General features: G+C 39.5%; 1 protein-coding gene across 1 annotated transcript in view; it reads left to right on the forward strand.

Annotated features, from left to right (window-relative positions):
• The window catches only part of SH3KBP1 (SH3 domain containing kinase binding protein 1), a 233,214-nt gene that overhangs the window by 178,934 nt on the left and 41,688 nt on the right, over positions 1 to 12,592 (forward strand). The gene's annotated exons all lie outside the window — the stretch shown is intronic.

A 12,592-nucleotide genomic window follows, 5' to 3' on the forward strand; every position in this document is an offset into this window, starting at 1 on the left:
ATAAGCAGGGATCCAGTTTTTAAAATACAGACATTTTTCAATAGCTGTAAAATCCCTATTTGTGCCTTTGGTAGTGTATTTTCTAAATGAAAGCTAGTTTGAAAATGAAACATTACAGGGACTTCAGAAAGCCCTACATCTCCCTTCCTCCTGTGTTTTAGAGCCTGATCTTGATAATGGTAAGTGAAAAACTGCAGATGGGTTCCCTCTGAGTTTACAAGTTTATACAATTAATTTTGATTTGAATCTGCTGACAGTTCTACATAATTTGGGAATTCATCCCTGTAGCAACATAAAAGCCTAGAGAATAAACTGAAAGACTCAGGAAAGCAGCAGCTTCAAACATCTCTGCTAGGTGTGTGAGTTATCTTTCTTCTAAGAACTGTGAATTAGATTTTTGGGTTAGATGGAGATAATGTGCCTAAATGAGCTTAATGAGCTAAACACTTATTTAAACTGTAGCCACCCTTAACACTATGGTAAAGTACAAAACAGAAATTAAATCAAATAATTTTAAATCTGTGTTCTTTTCTTTAAAAATTACTTGAAATTATTCTAGATGAGAAATGAAAATAGTGCCAGAATTTTGACTGCATCTCCAAAAACTAGACAGTGAGATTGTGAGGCAACAGTTGGTTTTCTTTTCGAAGAGGTATGCACCATGCTACAAAGAATGGATTGTAGCTTAGGTGCACTTGATTTCCTGCTCTTGTTTAAAGACTTTAGAGTTTGCTTAAATGTTTTTGAGTGCTGGATGTTTAAGTATTTGTGGGGAAAAAGCTAGAAAAGCAAACTAGAAAAGACTGTGGATTTTGCATGCTGAAGATGAATTGTAATGATGTGCACAATAGTGCTGTTGGTGCTTGTGCTTATGTGAAAGTAAAAATGAATTCTATAATTGGTAAGTTTCATAAGAAGTGGTTTGACTGAGCGATTTGGCACCTGGGTGGAAACCCCCCGAAACCTTGGAAAGTACATGTGGTGTTTGCTATATATTAAGCTGTTTGCAATCCCAGAGGACAAATTATCCTGAAGAATATGCATGTAGCCAAGGAAAAATAATCAGACATTTGATAAGAAGAGAAACTGCAAATTTAGGAAATAAATTGTGTACGTTAAATATCCCTTAATTGTGCCCTCAGTGACTTTTTCTTTAGCTCGTCTTGAAAACTGTTTGGCTTGGCCTGATTTAGAATGTTCTTATGTGAGTATTTAACAGTGTCTCTGATCATAGAAATGGCTTTTAAGACATGGCTCCTGTCCATTTTACACTTTATTGACCAGGTTGATTGAACTCTCTGAGATGGCTGGTCTCCAGGTGGAACTCTGTTCTTCAGTACAGATAGACTAAGGGCAGTTACTTTACTGAGGTTTTATTATGCTGTTTCTTTTGCTTGGATGTACAATTTTTTTTCCTCTTGCTGCCTCTGCCCCCACAATGGAAGGATATTTGTCATTTATAACAACTGAGCTGATGATTTGACTGACTTGCTCAGTTTCCCCAACTATGCAGTGAGAAGCTTGTCAGCGTGTTCTTTAGTATATATACTTGTTCTTCTGTGCTCCAACCTGATGTTATCAAAGCACTGCAGACGTTTTATTCAAATTTATTATTTTTTTGTGTAGTGTGTCAGCTGTCTAGGAATAATTACATAAACCATGCCTTTAGAGAATGGAGGATCTCAGTGCAAAATGGCATTTCTCCCTAGATGCTTTTTGTGCTGCATCTGAACTAAGCTGAGATACTACGATACTTAGTATCTAAGATACTGAAGAAGCAGGGCTAACAAGCAGTCACTTTGCAGGCTTGTGGCTTGTAGACTTGTGGAATTTTTTGTCTGTTTTTAATACATAGTTTAAAAGATCAAATTCAAGCAATGTGGAGTCAAGGTCCTTGCTGTAGAGTCCTGAAAAGTGGGGTCTCCTCCATGCTTTACCGTGGAATATAGTAACTTTTTTGTCCAGATCCTCTTAAGCAGGTGTGTGCATTGTCATTTTTCTGTTAGTCAGCAATAGCAAAGTCAGCTTCACCTTTCTGCCCACTAATGGTTTCTGCTAGAGAGTTGCCTTCACCCTGAAATACAAATCATCACGCTTAAAGAGCCTTTCAGTAACCAGTTAGTGATCCATACTGAGAGTAATTAAATAGAAATCTATGGAGTACTTCAGAAACTGTTACCATGGTTCTGCTTTCATATCAGATCATGAAGTTTCTTTTAATCTATTTTCAAGAAATTGTTTTGCAGACTTTGCTTTCTCTACCACAGAGCGTTAGACCAAATTTATTCTTCCCAATTTCCTAGACCCAAGGAAGGAAGATTGTTTCTTTTAAAGAGATTGGTGTCATAGTACTTGCCACAACCACAGATGCATTATGTTGTGTTTTGTTGAAATCACTAAACCCAGAAGGTGATATGAATTCTGTGTGTGAAGAGTCCCTCACTAGGCTAATCTGTTTCCACACAGTCAGATCTATAGAAATGTTGAAGACTCAGTTTTAACTTGTACTGAATTTGCATTTAATTGTCATGGCCTTTGCAGAATCTGTTACAAGTTCTTGTTCTGTTTGGATGGATGATGAGATCTTGAATCAAAAGCTGATCAGACCTTTCCTATAGGCCTCTGTGATAAGGTTTTAGGAATATCTAAGTTTTTTAATGATATAGCTAGAGGATACTTGGAGCAGATTTGCTGAATCACAAGTGACACTTCCCTAGTGACTCAGAAAATGTGCTTATAATTTTTATTTAAACACTGAGGCATTCACATTCCAAAAATTTTTGGAAAAGGTTTTTCTCTCCTTTTCCCTAGTGAAGCAGATAACCATGTAGATACAGATAAAAGGTTTTATTTATTAATCACTGGCAATTAAAGTGGACAAATTGTAGTCCTTTAATCCCTTCATGAAAAATATTTTAACATAAAAACCCCCAGAAAATACTGCTCAGAACTGTAAAGGATTGTAAAAGCTTCACCTTCAAGGCAATGCAATGGTAACCCTGGCACCCTTGCTTTACAAATAAAGGGCCTAGGAAAAATACACCTTTGGAAGAAAGAGAACAAAAAGTAAAATGGAGTAATTGTACAGTAAATGGAGTAATTGTTAAGATGATTTTTGTGCAATTTGATGAAAAGATATGTTTATAAGATGAAAAGATATGAATGGCAAGAGGCCATGAAATTGGCCCTGTAAGTTATACTTTGTAATGTCGAACATTTGTCTTCCTGATGTAGTTTTCTTAGTGCCTTGAAAATGTTCTTGACAGCATTTGGGCAAGGATAATAATACTGGTAGTGACTGCACTGTGCAGCTGAAGGACAGTGTCAAGCAGGTGTTTTATCATGATCAAATATTGATTTTGGAGATGGTATTTGTAGTAAATGGAGTCACTTCTAAGCCACCACAGATTCATGTGACATTTTCAGCTGTCATCATGAAAGTCTTTTAGGGTTTTTCATTCCAGCACTTTTAGACATAGCTACCACTACTTTCCAGTGGTAGTAAAGATTCTTTATGCAAACACTACACATTTCTTAGTAGCTCTAATAAATTCTAACAAAATGTGTGAGACTGTGAAGATTTCACTGGCATGCAGAAAATGGCCTGTGTGAGGAATCGATAGTAATATCTAAACAATTTCAAGGCAAGTACATCAAACTCACGCTGGCAGCTGTGCACTCCTTTGAAAGCAGTTTTACCTGCAAGTTTTCACTGCACTGCATCAATCTACCTGGTCTCTAAGCTGTAAAGCCCACTTTGTTCCCAGGAATGAAAATGATCTGGACAAATGAAATTAACTACTTCAAAAATCATCGCAGATTTGAATAGCTGACAGTAATAGAAGGGTATCCTCACTTGAACCCTTATAAGCGGAGTAGGAGTAGAGGAGGGCAATATCCTAGAATCCCAGACTGGTTTGGGTTGGAAAGGACCTCAAAGCCCATCTAGTTCCAGGCCCCTGCTCTGGGCAGGGACACCCTCCACCAGACCAGATTGCCCAAAGCTCATCCAACCTGGCCTTGAACACTGCCAGGGAGGGGGCAGCCACAGCTTCTCTGGGAAACGTGTGGCAATTTTGCTAATTCTGAATTGAAGCAATGTTGAAATTAATAGATATCAATATATTAGCTGGTATAATGCTTTTGCACTTGCCCCATGTATCCAATCTGTTCCTGAGCCTCCACCTTCCTGGATTGCAAAGCCTTTCCTCTGCTGCTGCAGGCAAACAGCTGCTGCATTGGTATCATGAAAGACACAGCAAACTAATGTCTGTCACGAGTGAAAGAATTATGTAACAAAAATATCTGGTCTAGATATTTAGTGACAATTCAGATACTTAAAAGATACTACAATTAGTAGTGTTTATCTCTGTGTTGGGGAAAAAAGATCCATAAACCTAGTTTCTAAAAATAACCTTAATGGAAATTAGTTTTTGCAAATATAGTATTTTCTTTTGGTGTTACTGTTGATGATTTGCTTTACTGTGAAATTTGAAGGTTTTGCGGCTCAAAATGCTGTACATTTAGTGAGTTCCTGTCACAAAGCACATGCAACCAAGTGGTAAGACAGGACACAACACAGTAAAGGGGAGTATAAGGGTATAAGGAAACAATGAAATGAGATTTGGTCTTGATAGTCTCTTTTATAACCTCATTTTCCCTGTTGCAGCCACTGCTTTTGTTCCTGCTTGAGTACAGAATCTGTCCTTATGCAGAGCATTTAATATTTTCCAGTTTTTAGGGTAGTGGTTAAGCACCTAATTTCACCTTCACTGTATTTATAGACAGTTGTTTGAGAATGGTCCTTTCACCAAAACAGTTCTCCCGCTTTTCTTTCTTACAGCATCTTTAAATGCTCATCCTTGTGCAGGAGGTAATTGTCCAGAGTGTTTTCTTTAGCACAGCGATTGCCAGGGGGAACTCAGCTGGGTAGTCTTGTGAAGGAAAACAGCTGCTCTGAGGGATGCAGGAGACTCCTAAAGGAATAAAAATTAGTAAGTGCTATGTGCAAGAGCCTTGCCAGTGAGTTGAGGCCATGAGCAGGGGAAGGAGCAGGAACCCAACGGTACCAGTATGATAGAAGAGGACACTAGCTGATACATAATTGAGCAGTTTCCTAGGTTGTGGCATCTCTGTGATAGAAACCTATCTGGTTTTGTATTTGTTTCTATGAGAGGTGCATGGGGTGTGTGTCATTGCTGATTTTTTCTGTGCACTTTTAATTACAAAACCCACACATTTTATGACCCTTGCTTATAAAAATATGTGGAGGAATCAGAATACTCAGATTTTCTTTCAGTATGAGCACTCATTCTATATTAACATGATTTTTTTTTGTATTTTCCACTCTAGGCATGTAAAAAAAAAAGCGTGATAATATTTGAAGCCAATAAGAATAAAGCTGATTGGCCAAGAAAATAGAAATTTTCAAAGCAGAAGTATGGTAGCTTAAGGTTGTCTCTTTCAGAAGAAAGGAAGAAGTTAGTCATATTTCATGATAGTCATTCAGGTAGTTTTGGTTTTCCTTGATTGGCAGCTAAAAGCTTTTATCTCATTGTTAGAAATGAATCTACTAATACAACAGTACAAAAAAAATTCAGGTTATGCAGGGGGAGATGCATTATCTGGTTTAATAAAACATAAAAATGGCTTTCTGCCAGAGCAATGCAGTGTATATTTCTGTTGACACTAAATATTTGGTCACACAAATGACCTTGTTTGGGGTTTTAATGCAAAATAATGTTGAGTATTTGTAACTTTTGCAACAATCTTGCATACAGAAACTGAGAGGAATGCCTGACTTTAAGAAAGCTTTCGTGACAGCTTTAAGAAAGCCTTTATGATGTTTTTTCTTTAAAGAATAGCATGCGAACAATGAAGGCACTTACTGATTGCCTTTGGAAATAAATAGGTATTTCCCTCAGAAGCAGCAATACCATAATGTGTCTCAGTGCATGCCCTTTTTTTCTCCTGAGATATCCATGAATTATTCAACACATCTTTGGCCAGAGCCAGTCTCCATACCTAATCTGCTTTCTCTGTTCCTGGCCCCCTACACTGTGCTTGGCACCAGTGTTTCCCCCAAGACCTCCTGCCTCCTTAGCTGATAGAGAAACCGCTGATAGAGAAGCCGCTGGCTTCATAAAGGGAATTATTTTGCAAACTCTGCATGCTGAGGGTGCACTTTTACGTGACTGGTGGTGGGTGGCTCCTCAGAGGGATGGTTCTGCTCCTTCCCTCTTGCGTCGGCCACAGGACATGCTGGGGTGCGTGAGTAGGAACGGGTGATGTGAAGAGCGGGATCTCCCTGGCAGTCAGCAGCCTGCTGAAGGTCTGACTTAGTTATAGGATCGCTTTTCCCTGATCCAAAATGTTCCTCTGGAGGTTTCAACCTAATGCAAATAATCAGGTTTGGATGTTTGCTGGATTTCAAGCCATGGCACTGTGCAGGACAGTATCTGGAGAATGCCCTGCAGAACCGAGACCCTTTCGCCGTGCTGCCAATGTCTGTGGCGAGTGTGTGGGGTAAACCTTGTCATTGCATAGAAGCATGAGCTTTTCCTCACATGTGTGACACAAAGCAGCTATATAAAACTTGTGGGCACACTGATGATCAAATAAATATGTTCATTTTCTAAAATTAGTTGATATAATTCAGTAAGTTGTAGAGAAAACAGACTGTGAGTCCTCCTGTTTTTCTTCTTGCCTGAACGTTGTCCTTGGCCAAAGCTTTTAACTATTTTTTTTTGCACTTATTCATATCTTGCAGCAATTCTTGGCTGCTGTGATTAGCAGTGGTGGATTAGGTAAGGTCTGGGTAGAGATAAAGCCTGACAAAGTTTTTAAGAAGATACCAGGTGTAGCTGGCATTTCACTGACATCTTTAGAAACTTTACAGGAACAGTGTTGTTTGGGCTGAGCTCTTTAATAAATTGTGAAGCCTGAGATGAGTATGGGGAGAAGGGAGCAGCCAGCACTTGAATGTTTTTCTTTTTAGTATATTTGCAATATTAATTTTAAGTGCTCACTGAAGTTTTCTTTGACTATTCTTGTTATCAGTGCTTGCAGTGCTACAGCAGTGCCTTCAGAGGACAGGACTCTGCTGTTCCTGGGAAGTGCCAAATTTGAATTTTGACAAATGCAAGTTCATGCCAAGCTATGTAGGTGAAGTGTCAGGATCCTCCATGCATGCAGTGTTTCAAGATTTGCAGCATTCAAAAAGAGTTAGGTTTGTTCATAAGTACGTTTAGTACAGTCAAGCTAATCTAAAAAGGTGACATATTTTAAGATAAAAAAGGAAAGACAGTTTTTTCTGCCCTGTGCTTACAAGAGATACCACTGAAATGCTGAGGCGTCTGGAAAACTGTGATTATTGCTCACAATGTGGGCTTTAGACTCACTACTTAGCTTCAGCCTTCCTTTTATCCTGAATGCTGGGTTCGCCTGCTGGTGTGATGGTATTATCTGAAGCCCAACCTTTCAGCACAGGGAGACCTTTTTAAAGGGAAAGTAAAAATGCACATTTAGGGCCTAGTAATTAGTAATTTGGACCCTGGGCTTAAAATGCCTGTGATGTGAACAGTAATAATAGCATTCAGTAATCCTTCAGACGTTTTGTTCTATGTTTTTGTAATCCTCCTAAATTGCAAAACATGCAGTTATGTAAATATTGTATTGTGGCTCATCAGAAGCATAAATAATGTCTGTTACTAGCTCCACCTTCCATGTTTGTGTTGGCTAATTTAGTTTTAATGTGAGTATTGGAGTGCTAGGGTTTTATGACGTGGAACATATAAATTTCTCCATGAAATTTGCTGACTGAACATTGCAAGTGAAGTGAATCCCCAGAAGATATTGTTTTACTCAATGAGCAATGTAATTTTTCCTGTTTGCAAAATATTTCATCAAAGCATTTCAGCTTCATTAATGATTAAATTGTTTGCTCACAGAGTTTAAAGTCAAAAGGTTAGATTTATCCTGAAACAGAATTCACAAACAAAATAGATCCTCTACTCTAACATCCTGGGTATTGCAGGTCATTTGTTATTCTCAGCCAGTTTCTCTGATAAGAGATAAGTTGGGGAAGGGACAGGTGAACTTGGGGCTGTAGCATTCCCTGAAATGGCCAGTCTTTCCAAAGAGACGAGGGAGCAGGTGCCATCTAGAAGACCTGGTTGCTTTGGAGGAAAAGGCAGGAAACATCTTTACCCCTAAATTAACGGGAAAACTTGGCTGAAGCAGTGGCAGTGCTGTGCTTTGTGGAGTGGCTGAATAAGGTATTTAGGCAGCTCCTACCAGCCTTGATCGGATGCTGTCACGTTTCCCTGTGCTTTGGTAAAGCCACAAAAGTTGCTCAGCTGTTGGTAGGTTCACTGGAAGGACCAGGCGGTGGCTCAGGCTGGAAAGAATCATCTCCAAGCATTTCCAGCTGGCTTCAGCAGTGGTCAAGATGCAAGTCCAGTGGGCTTCTGAGCAAAGACCAGAGACAGTTATCACAACTGATCAGAGAGACAAGTAGCTACTGTTTTTAATTTAAGTGACTAAGAACAGTCTCTTAGCATGCACCAACTGTCCTGTAAGTGACTTGAAAAGAAGAAAAAAAAGAAAGAAAGAAAGAAAACATAGTAGTTAAGAAAACATAGTTTAGCAAGTCTGGCATTTAAATTATAGTAGTCTTGTATGCTTTATTGACTCCTAGCAAAACAATGAAAAAACTCCACATGGTGAGTTTTTACTATAAACACATTAACAGCCTGAAGTGCTGCGTCCCATTTCCAAGGAGTGTTGGTTGTCTTCGTGATCTCTGCATCTGGCTCAGACCTAAAGTGCAAGCACAGGAGCAGCGTGGGCTAGAAATGAGCCCGTTCGTAATAACCACGCCTGAGCTTTATACAAAACCAACTCCCCTCTTTCTTTGGGGTATGGGAAACTCCTGCCACTTGGAGCAGAGGGAGAGGCTGCGAAGTTGTGAGTGTGTCCAGGAGGGAGAGTTGAGTCCTGTTTGTGTGACAGGGCAATCTGTCACCGTCCAGCTTGTAGCTGACTCACAGCGTGGCGTGCGAAAGGCATGTAACTTGCCAGGTATGAACTTGCGTCTGATTTTGCGGTCTTGAAAGTGGTACCAGCTACTAAAGTGGAAATTAAGATAGCAGGGGGCTGACAGCTCTGTCTTGTCAAACACTGTTGTCACCTCTCACTGCCAGATAAAACCAGCGATGGTGTTTGACTGAAGGGAAGGTTGTGTTCTTGTCTTTCGAGCAGCTGTACTCCAGGGTTGGGAAGACGGCTGGGGCCAGCGTCTTGTCAGTAGAGCCTGTCTGGGTACAGCTGCTGCTGTGCAGCAAGCACAGTGTTTGTAAGAATACGTCATCGAAGGCGCCTTATGTTGGGGCTTTTCGTTCAATCTCCGCCAGCTTCTGCTTTTTTACAGTTGGATTGAGAGCACTGAGGGAAGGAACAGCACAGCATTGGTTCTGATACAAGAAGGAAACAAAAATACCTGTTTTCTTCAGATGATTCCCTCTTACAATTTTCTTGCAGCTTACATGTCTCACTTCTAGTTACCTGAAGAATGGTACTCTCTCTCTTTTTCCTGACATCAAGAAGACGAGTGGTGGTTTTTAGTTCATCTATGTATACCCTTAAAATAATTGGCAATGTATTGACAAAAGCTAGCTGAATTCTGCTTTTCTGGTTGTTCCCATTTCTCCAAGTTTTACCCCTTCCTCTTACAGTGTTTTTCTGACTTATTTAAGAATTCCAGCTCAGATCGACATTTTAGTACCTTATACTTGGTGTAATATTTATTTCTTATAAAGTTTTAAAATTCGTCCTCAAAAATTCCTCAATACCTCTGTCTCTCTCATCACTATGTTTCATCCAATTTTTTATCCTAACATTTGCCACAAAATGAATGTCACTAATAAATCTATTAGACTGAGTTTATTATCACTTATTTGGGACCTGCTGAGCTTGGAATTTGAATGGATGTTGATTCTGCTTCTCAATCCTTCTTTCATTTTGCCTCTCCTCCCTCCCTTTACTTCATTCTCTAAAAAGTAATTTGAATTAAATTTACCAGAGAGAAGATTTTGGAACAAAACTACTTCACTGGAAATGAGGATAAGTCCAGGATTTTTGTTTCAATGAAAAAATGCTACAATTTCCCTCTAGATTTTGTTTTTCTCTATTGTATGAATCCACCTCTGCTTGAGTAATGAAAAGAGGCTTGTCAAGGTGGGCCAGCAGTGGATTTCTCTAAGATATTTGATTGCACTGTCACTGTTCTGAGTACATAAGTATAGTCTCTGAGGCAAGCTTTGGTGCCTGATTTTTACAGTAGCAGAATGTTGGCCCAGCTACTTATCTAACTTTCATGAACTCCAGTGTCCATCAAAAACAATTTTTACTTGTTTTCTGTTTTGTAAATATTTTGGTTTTCCCTTTTTTTTTCTTCCCTCCCCTTAAATCAAGCTAAGCTGCATTTATATTGGAATACATTTTTTATAGAACCTTAAGGATATTTCGGTGCCTGATTTTTGACTGTTTTCATTGTTAGGAGTCTGGTAGTATAGCGTAGAGAAATCCACTGGGTTTGTTAGTAAAATTTGGAATATCGATACTGGGTTATAATAGCTTGACAGCTTTTTTATAAGATCTGTAATTTGAAATTACAAACATTTTGCCAATCTTGAAATCATGGAGATATATTAAAAAAGTCTCTGATTAGGATTGCATGGCTGATGGGAATCTAGAGGCATCAGAGTAGCTTTTGCTCAGTGTTCACAGGCAGCCACGGGGTTTTTAACATTTTGCTTTGATTGCACTTCGTAGTTGTGTCATGTATTAATACCTGAGGCAGCTTGTGCAGCTGTAGCTCAGGTATCCTCATGCCTTGTGATGAAGAGGAGCCTGCTGCCAGCATCATACCTGGGCTACCAGAGGCTGCTGAGGCACAGTCAGCCTGCACCACTGCTGAGATTCCTCACCTGACGGCACCTCTGGCTTTTAATTTTGAGATCTCTTTCTGTCCTTTGGCTCAGTGACACAGAAGCTGCTTCTGGCAAGTAAAATAAATGAGAAAGTTAAAGAGAAGCTGCGTAAAGATCGATCCACTGTGTGAAAATCCTGCCTGGTGATTGGCTGTGCAAGCCTGAGCGACAAGCTGGAGGGGAGCAGGAAGCAAATCTGCAGCTGTTTGGGATTAATGAGCGTGTAACACGAGCAGCGTCTTCATGCAAACAAATGAGCTTTAAAAAGAGCAGTGAATACAAAATCCACGTGGGCTAATAACATGAAGAAGCAGGGGTAATATTTGGGTTTTCTAAGAGCATAAAAAAGCATTTGGCCTGAAAAAGAATACATGTGATGTTGTGTTGTTTAGCCGGGATTATTAGCTAGCGCTAAGCGGTGCTATCAGCTGAAGCTCAAGCTTTTCATGTCTGGAGGCTTGAATTATTCTTAATATTTTTCAAAGTCTAAATTAGGTCATAAATGTTTTGGCAATTTCAGATTAGCCGTGGAGGGCATTATAAAACACAACATGTGATAGAACAGTTGAGTGCGCTGATTACTGGGCTGTGCAAGTAGATCGAGCCAAGTGGGAGGGCGCCTTTGCGTCAGGAATGAGAGGTGCTGGCTCTGTAGTAGGAGTAAAATCCTGCACGGGGCCTGCCCGTGCCATGCATGACTAGCTGATTATCTCAGTCCTTCATGGAGCCCTGTATTTCCACAGCGGATATTTTGAAGCCATCAGCTAGTTTGAGGGTCAGCCCTGTTCACTAACAAAGGCTCAGCAGTCTAACAGAGCGGGAAAATAGCTCCTAAATAGCTCCTGGGAAGATCTAGAAAAGGTAAGTGTCCTTAGTGAAGGCCACCCTCTTAAAGAAAAAATGCAGGATAAAAACACAGGTTGAGCATAAGAGGAAACAAACAGATAAAGAATGAAAGGATTGTTCAGTGCCTGCGTTTGTAGATCAGGAACACATTGCAGCAGAGCATGGGGATAGGAAAAAAAAAATACCCACCCAGAACAGAAATAATGCAAGAAACCGAGATACTTAGCTCCCATATTTAGTTAGTGTATTCTACCTCAGGAGATGAGTTGAACTAAATAAGCTAAATAAGAAGCCTAGCCCGGAAGAATAACTAACTCTGCCCCCTCCAAAAAAAACCCCCATGAATACAATGATCTTATTTAATGCTAGTCTGCTTTCTCTCAAATATCATCCAGTGGTTTTGCATTATAACATACAGAAAAATACCAACAAGCAAAGTCATTGTTAACAGCATTTTTAAGACTTCTCTTGGTATTAAGTACACCTCATTAAGTTAACTTGCATTCTTCTGTCACCCTTGTAGCAGCTGAAACAAACTATTTCATAGAAGTGTAGCAAAAATGCCATTTTGCATGCATATATTACCTTTTGTTGTCCATTCACACTCCATTTTTTTCGGTGGATCCTCCTCCCTATTTAAACTACTATTTGCTTCCTTTAGACAAAGAAATGTTCCTTTCCTCTTAACCTTTTCTCTCTGTCCTTTTGTAGTCTGTGCATGATTTCTAAACATTTATCTTAAAAACTTTTCTAAA

This window comes from Gallinula chloropus, assembly GCF_964237585.1.
Source record: "Gallinula chloropus genome assembly, chromosome: 1".
NCBI classification, from domain to species: Eukaryota; Metazoa; Chordata; class Aves; order Gruiformes; family Rallidae; genus Gallinula; species Gallinula chloropus.